This window comes from Mus pahari, chromosome 18 (genome assembly GCF_900095145.1).
Source record: "Mus pahari chromosome 18, PAHARI_EIJ_v1.1, whole genome shotgun sequence".
NCBI lineage: Eukaryota > Metazoa > Chordata > Mammalia > Rodentia > Muridae > Mus > Mus pahari.
The window spans coordinates 4,507,324-4,514,014 of NC_034607.1; the positions used below are offsets into that span (position 1 = coordinate 4,507,324).

Here is a 6,691-nt window from a genome sequence, read left to right on the forward strand (position 1 = left end):
CACCACTTCCAATGTCCTCAAATAAAATCTACTCTATACAATACCCATCTCAAGGCAGTTATGTGTACGGGTGTGTGTGTGAATTCTCAGCACAGGGACTGCCCAGGCTCTCCTCCCATCTCACCATGCCATGCTCTACCCTTAAGTAGAGGAGAACCAGGACACTCCAACTGACATCAAGGAATACAGAAAGCTTACCCACATGTACTCTCTTGAATAGAGAAAATGTGCTATGTCCTTTTGCTGAAGGACTGTAGGGTTTTCAGGGAAATATGCTCTTTGCATTAGACAGGTAGGAATCACACATGCAGGAAGGATCCATCACATGAGAAATTTGACTACCTTGAATCTTCAGGGGACTCTGCTACTAGGAGGTTCTCCTTAAGGAAAGTGAGATATGTGTTCATGTACATGACCCTCTTCCATGCCTCTGGGATTCAGAAGGGAAAACAAGAAAAAATACTGAGGTGTGCTTTAGGGCCCCAAATATGGACTGTCCTTGTGAATGTTCTATGAGCCCTCGAGCAGAATCTCTGTGTGTCAGGCATTGAATACAGAGTCTACAGATGTCAAAATGTAATTTCTTCTGATAATGCTATTTTATTTGAACTTCAGCTCTGTTTTCTATCTGCTGTGCCTTGTTCTGTAGACTGAACTTTATACAGGATAACTTCACCTCATTTGTAAGCTTAGAGTTCCTTAAAAGTGATTGGATTCACTAGTGACTACTAGAAAATCCTCTATGGAACTAAGCATTTTGCCATCAGGTACCGCCCAATTTGTTTATTACACATGATTTCCCTAAATCAATGAAATTTCTATATGAAATGCAAGTACTTCTTGAGATTTATGTGGATTGGATTGGTATCCACATAGTAGTGCTATGTTCACCATAAACTATTTGGTTTTTAATTTGCTTATTCAGTTTTTATTGACTTACTTTGGAAAAGGGCCTCAATTTGTAGCCCAGGTTGATCTTGAACTACCAAACATTCAGTTGACAAACTCTCTTATTTTCTGGTAGTGGAGACATGTTAAAGTCCTTTGGGGTGACAGAAACCAGGCTTTGACTCTAGCAACTTTGATAGAATACGACAGAGGTCTATCGTGGGACAGTGACAGACACACCCTTACTAGTGTCATATTTGGTTGAAATGGGAAGACATTGACATGAGTCACATACATATAACTGAAAACAAGTTCAATTCCTGTTGAAACCAGAATCTAAACTACTCCAGTTAGAGGATCATACTCAATCCTGAACAGGCTGAGTGTCAACTTGAGAGAATAGCACAAACACTGGACAAAGTTCTAAAATTATCTGAGTCCTTTTTCCACATGAACTAGAGGAACAGGAATATTGAAACAATAGGAATGAGGAGATAGCAAGATGACAGAGGTAAAAAAGACAAGGTGAAATCCCAGGTGGACCTGGTATGATGGCTCTTCCTGGTTGTAAACTTGACTATATCTGGAATGAAATACAACCTATAAATGAAGGGCACATCTTTGATCCAGATCTTGAAGCATAGTGGCCATGAAAAGCTTGAGTGCAGGCAAGGTAGTAAATGCCTTTAGTCCCAGGAGACTGAGGCAATCATATTTCTGAGTTCAAGGCTGGGACAAAGCAAGTTCCAAAGCTGGCATGGTGGTACACACATTTAATCTGATCTGTACCTTCGTCTGGGCACTTATGTAAGGACAATGAAAGAAGGAAGACTCATTCTTCTTCATCTTCTTGCACTTACTTGCCTGCACAGTTGTTGGAACTTATTTCTTCAGGATTCCAGCTTTTACAGAAGACCAGCTGAAATATCTAGCCATATGGGACTGAGCATCTACTAGATTCTTGGACTTTCCATTCAGATCTGTTGGATTAGTTGTACTAAAGACTGTAAGTTATAAGAAATTCCATATACAGTATATGGATATTGAACAGGTTTGAAAGAGGTCATGGTTCACAAAGTAAATGGAAGGACCTGCTGTTTAATTGACAGACAGAACTGTGCTGAGTGAAGGCTTAGCCCTCTGGGACTAATCCTCAGAGGACAGGAGCTCCAGTTTTAATGTATGTGGGGGAATTTTCAGTCCTCAACTCTACTAAACAAAATTTCCTTCCCATACCCAGTGGTGAGATGAGTCAATTCTCATATTCAAACTCCAGGTAAGGCTTCACATCTTGTACATAATCTAAACCAGTTCACTGTTGTCTGAGCCTCTCAACTGTCCTGCAAACTAGTCCAAGTCCCTTGGTTTCATTCACTACAATATAATCAGGGCCATTGATGCTTAAGAATTGTAAGAATTCATGACTGAAATCCCCTCATGCCAATGCATCTGAGCTGGGTCTAAGCTGAGAAGAGAGGGCCCTAGCGAGTTCTCTTCCAGGTATTCATCTTCTATCACCAAATCCCAATGGCTTCTATCACTATCTTTGGGAATTTTTAAGAGAAACCAATTGGGATCCTCCTTTCAAGATTATGAAATAAACAGATAATAGCAGAGTCTGAGTCTCTGTCTCCACTCTTCAAACAGGATGAAGACCTTTGTTATCAAGGCTCTCCTCCTCCTGCTGCTGGATCTGCTGGCTCTGACCAGAGGGTGAGTGGGGTTGTCCAAAGGGAAAGGACATCAGCAAACAAAGGACTCCATCCCTACAAGTGGAGCACCAGGAAACTCTGTCTTCTCCCTAGTCAAGCCAGAACTTACATCCACTTATTCATTTTTTATCCTACTACTGCCACTAGTTCTCTAATTCCAGCTATCCCTGGGGACTATGTTGTAGAGTACCATGGGGTCTTAGTGTAGGGTTAACATCTAAAGACTGACTATACCTAGCTTCACATTTTCTTGGCTTTTACCAAACTTTCTTCACTTGCCCTGGGCTTCCTGAGCTTCAGTTCACCAGTGTTGGATTTGTGGATGACACACAATTTAAGAGATTCAACAACAGAGAAGATATTCAGCATATGGAGCCCTGTGTGCCGTGATTCTTTTGATAGATAAAAGAAACCAGAGGATTGGAAGATGAACACAGACCTGGTCCTGGGCTATTTTCAGGAATTCAGAGTGCTACTGCAAAGACTGCTCAAAATCTACAACTACAGTGCAACTAGTGAGTGAGTCCCACTCAGAAATCCCAAATTTACAGCTCTCTATGCGCCTGATCCTGGTCTTTATGTCTGAGTTTTTCCCCTGGACAACGTGGCCTATGGTTCAAAAGAGCCATTGGACACTTCTGAATTTCTGTGCAATTTAACCCAATTCAAGCTACCTGAAAAGGGTATATCAAAGAGGCCAATTTTCTGCAGGGTCCTATCACCAGCTGAGGCCTATAGGAGTGGCTAAAAGTGGGTTCTTGCTCAAGATATCACGCAATCCAGAAATGGTCTGGCTGCTATGCCTTCTTCAAGGTGATTTCAGTCATGGATTCTTTGAAATGACCACAATTACATTAGGCTGGATGAAGTCCTGAGGACATGAACCATAGTCAACAAGTTTACTAATACGCACAGTTTCTAGTGAAACAGTGGGATTCATCTGGTTTTAAACAAGTTGTGCAGACTTACCTATTGGGTAGATGTGTGGACTTACTCTTCACAAAGATGGAGTATAGGAAGGCATTTTTTTCTGAGAAACAGTAAGAATACACACTGCTCCATTTCTTTTGACACTGGAGCTCCTATCCCCTGAGAGTTTGTCCTCAGCAGGGAGAAGCTGGAACAATAATTGTCTTTCATTAAAAAAGAAAGAGTTCTTTTGAGATTGGGTTACCTCACTCAGGATGATACCCTCCAGATCCATCCATTTGCCTAAGAATTCCATAAATACTCTGTTTTTAAAAGCAGAGTAGTACTCCACTGTATAAATGTACCACATTTTCTGTATCCATCCCTTTGTTGAGGGACATCAGTTTTCTTTCCAGCTTCTGGCTATTATAAATAAGGGTGCTATGAACACAGTGGAGCATGTGTTCTTATTACCAGTTGGAACATCTTTTGGATATATGCCCAGGAAAGGTATTGCTGGATCCTCCAGTAGGACTATGTCCAATTTTCTGAGGAACCACCAGACTGATTTCCAGAGTAGTTGTACAAGTTTGCAATCCCACCAGAAATGGAGGAGTGTTACTTTTTCTCCACATGCTTGACAGCATCTGCTGTTACATGAATTTTTTATCTTAGCCATTCTGAATGGAGGGAGGTGGAATCTCAGGGTTGTTTTGATTTGCATTTCCCTGATGATTAAGGTTGTTGAGAATTCTTTCAGGTGCTTCTCAGCCAATCAGTATTCCTCAGTTGAGAATTCTTTGTTTAGCTCCATGCCCCATTTTTAATGGGGTCACTTGATTTTCTGGAGTCCAGCTTCTTTAGTTCTTTGTATATATTGGATATTAGTCCCCTATCAGATTTAGGATTGTTAAAGATCCTTTCCCAATCTGTTGGTGGCCTTTTTGTCTTATTGACAGTGTCTTTTGCCTTACAAGACTTTGCAATTTTATGAGGTACCATTTATAGTGGATATGAGCCTAGGAACTTAGAATACCCGAGATACAATTTGCAAAACACATGAAACTCAAAAAGAAGGTAGACCAAATTGTGGATATTTTGTCCCTCCTTAGAATGGGGAGCAAAATACCCATGGAAGGAGTTACAGACACAAAGTTTGGAGCTGAGACAGAAGGAAGGACCATGCAAAGACAGCCCCATCTGGGGATCTATGCCATAATTAACCACAAAATGCAGACACTATTGCATATGCCAGCAAGATTTTGCTTTCATGACCCTGATATAGCTGTCTCTTGTGAGGCTAAGCCAGTGTTTGGCAAATATACAAGTGGATGCTCACAGTCATCTATTGTATGGTAAACAGGGCTACCAATGGAGGAGCTAGAGAAAGTACTCATGGAGCTGAAGGGGTCTGCAACCCTATAGGTGGAACAGCAATATGAACTAACAAGTATCCCTGAGCTCGTGTCTCTAGCTGCTTATGTAGCAGAAGATGGCCTAATTGTCCATCATTGGGAAGAGAGGCCCAGGGTCTTGCAAAGATTATATGACCCTATACAGGGGAATTCCATAATCAGGAAGTGGGAGTGGGTGGGTTGGGGAGCAGGGCAGGGGGAGAGTATAAGGGACTTTCAGGATAGCATTTGAATTGTAAATGAAGAAAATATCTAATAAAAATTGTTTAAATTAAAAAAGAAGGGAAAGAGGGCTTGTGGGTTTCCAGGATCTACATGAAAAAGACTCCCTAGTGTTGAGAATTCTTTTAGGAGAGTTCAGTCTATTAATTAAACAGCAAGTTTTTCCACTTAATTTATGAACCAGGCCAGTTCACTTTCGAGTACAATGAATCTGAGATCTATCCACAGTGGTTTTGATTCTTTAATCTCCTTCCAGTCAGAACAAGAATTCAATACTCCTACAGGAAGATACATCATTTCCTCCTCTGTCCTGGTTCATGTTGATTCTGAAACCTTCCAAGGCATAAATTACCTCATCCATATCCTGAGTGTTGGTTGCTGTGTGGGGTAGGCACCTCTCCTTAATTCTAACTCTACTGTATTCACAAAAATTTATATGTGCATTCATTGATCCCCATGAAGAATGCCAAATGCCTCAAATTTCTGATTTTTCCCACAGACACACCTAAAATACACGTGACACATAAGTCAGACCTGACAAGAAAATGACATTGAGGTGCTGAGCCTTTAACTTCTACCCTGCTGAAATCACCCTGACCTGGAAAACTGATGAGAACATCCAAACCACAGACCATGCCTGCAGTGGATGGAACATTCTAGAAATGGGCAGGTGCTGTGGTACATTCTGGAGAAGACCCCAGGTACACATATCATGTGAATCATTAGGGGTTGTCTGAGCTCATCACCCTGAGATGGAGTAAGGAATTTCAGTGAGTACAGACAGGATTCTGAGAGAATGGGAGTCCTCAGGGACAGCTACAGCAGGGACAAGATAGGGAGCTGCAGGTCAGAGTCTTCACTCTGCTTCCCATAATTCCCTTCCCAGAGTCTCGTGAACCCACCTTCCCTTTATGACTATTGTTATTTCTGTGGTTCTTGGAGATCTGCTTATGGGAGCAGTGATGACTTTTCTGATATGGAGGAAGAGGACTAGAGGTAAGAAAGGGTCAGGGTCTTAGTTCATGTCTCCATTAAAATAACAAGCCCAAATTGTGAGAATGCCCTGCCACAGGACATCAGACATGGAGCTGCAGTTCATACAGGACACATGTGCTGAGATTTCATCCATTGTGAAGCATAACAAAAATAATGAACACATCACTAACTACAATGACAGAAGTGACAGAGACCTTATTCTCATCGCTATGATGTCAGAGAGAAATTTCCTATTTAAAATAAACATCCAGGGTTCCATATTTCTTTCTTTCTTTCTTTTTTAATGAGGAAAACATTTAATTGGGGCTTGCTTACAGGTTCAAAAGTTCAGTCTATTATCATCAAGGTGTAACCTGGCAGCATCCAGGCAGGCATGGTAAAGAAAGAGCTGAGAGCTCTACATCTTAATCTGAAGAAAGCAAGATTAGCTTCCAGGCAGCTAGGCTAAGGGTATTTAAGCCCATCTCCAAAATGACACAGAAACTCCAACAAGGCCACACTCTTTTTTTAAAACTTTATTATTATTATTATTATTATTATTATTATTAT

At 41.1% G+C, this 6,691-nt stretch overlaps 1 pseudogene; it reads left to right on the top strand.

Moving 5' to 3' along the window:
• Positions 1-6,165, top strand: part of LOC110335757 — a 15,297-nt pseudogene extending 9,132 nt beyond the window's left edge.
• Positions 6,166-6,691: the final 526 nt, after the last annotated feature.